We start from the raw sequence: 1,269 nt of genomic DNA, 5'->3' as shown, positions 1-1,269 counted from the left end.
TTGGTTAAATTTACTTCTAGGTACTTTATATTTTTGGTTGCAATAGTGAAGGGGATTGTTTTCTTAATTTCTTTTTCTGACAATTCATTGTTGGTGTATAAAAATGCCTCTGATTTCAGAGTATTAATTTTATATCCTGCCACCTTGCTGAATTCATTTATCAGGTCTAGTAGTTTTTTGACTGAGACTTGAGGGTTTTCTATATACCATATCATATCATCTGCAAATAATGATAGTTTTACTTCTTCTTTTCCAATTTGGATGCCTTTTATTTCTTCTTCTTGTCTGATTGCTGTGGCTAGGACTTCCAGGACTATGTTGAATAAGAGTGGTGAAAGGGGGCACCCCTGCCTTGTTCCTGATCTTAAGTGGATTGCTTTTAACTTTTGCCCATTGAGTATGATGTTGGCTGTGGGTTTGTCATAGATGGCCTTTATCATGTTGAGGTATGTTCCTGGTATTCCCACTTTGCCGAGAGTTTTGATCATGAATGGGTGCTGAATTTTATCAAATGCTTTTTCTGCATCAATTAATTTTTTTTCAAAGTCTAGGCCAGGTATGCAGAAGAGATTTGAAACAGTTATTCCATCTCAATTTACAATGGCCCAATGTTATTTTATCCCATGCATATAACTACTTATATCATTGAAAAGACTATAGCAACAAGGTTGTCTAATTTTTTGGCATATAGTTCTTCATAGTATTTTCTTACAATATTTTGTATTTCTGTTGTGTCAGTTGTTACTTCTCCACTCTCTTTTTTAATTTCATTTATTAGAGTCTTCTCTCTTTTTTTCTTGGTGAGTCTGGTTAAAGGTTCATCGATCTTGTTTACCATTACAAAGAACCAGCTCCTGGATTCATTGATCCTCTGTATTGTTTCTTTAACCTCTATATCATTTATTTGTGTTCTGATCTTTATTATTTCCTTCCTTCTACTACCTCTGGGCTTTATTTGCTGTTCTTTTTCTAGCTCTTTTAGATGCAGGGTCAAGTTGTTTATTTGAGCTTTTTCTAGCTTCTTTGGTATGCCTGCAATGCTATGAACTTCCCTCTCAGGACTACTTTTGCTGTATCCCATAAATTTTGAGTTGATGTATGCTCATTATAATTTGTTTCTAGGATTTTTTTTATGTCTTCTTTGATCTCATTGTTAACCCATTTGTTATTTAATAACATGCTATTTAGTTTCCAAGTGTTTGAGTATTTTTCAGTTTTTCTGTTGTGGTTGATTTCTAGTTTCATGCCATTGTGATCAGAGAAAGTGTT

The 1,269-nt window shown here is 33.7% G+C and overlaps 1 non-coding gene across 1 annotated transcript; it reads right to left on the bottom strand.

Moving 5' to 3' along the window:
* Positions 1-541: 541 nt before the first annotated feature.
* Positions 542-678, bottom strand: LOC136389835 (small nucleolar RNA SNORA20). The gene has a single exon (XR_010748397.1). It is a non-coding gene; the product is annotated as a small nucleolar RNA SNORA20 (small nucleolar RNA).
* Between the last annotated feature and the right edge of the window lie 591 nt (positions 679-1,269).

This window comes from Saccopteryx leptura, chromosome 1 (assembly GCF_036850995.1).
Source record: "Saccopteryx leptura isolate mSacLep1 chromosome 1, mSacLep1_pri_phased_curated, whole genome shotgun sequence".
NCBI classification, from domain to species: Eukaryota; Metazoa; Chordata; class Mammalia; order Chiroptera; family Emballonuridae; genus Saccopteryx; species Saccopteryx leptura.
This window is presented reverse-complemented; position numbering and strand designations above follow the sequence as displayed.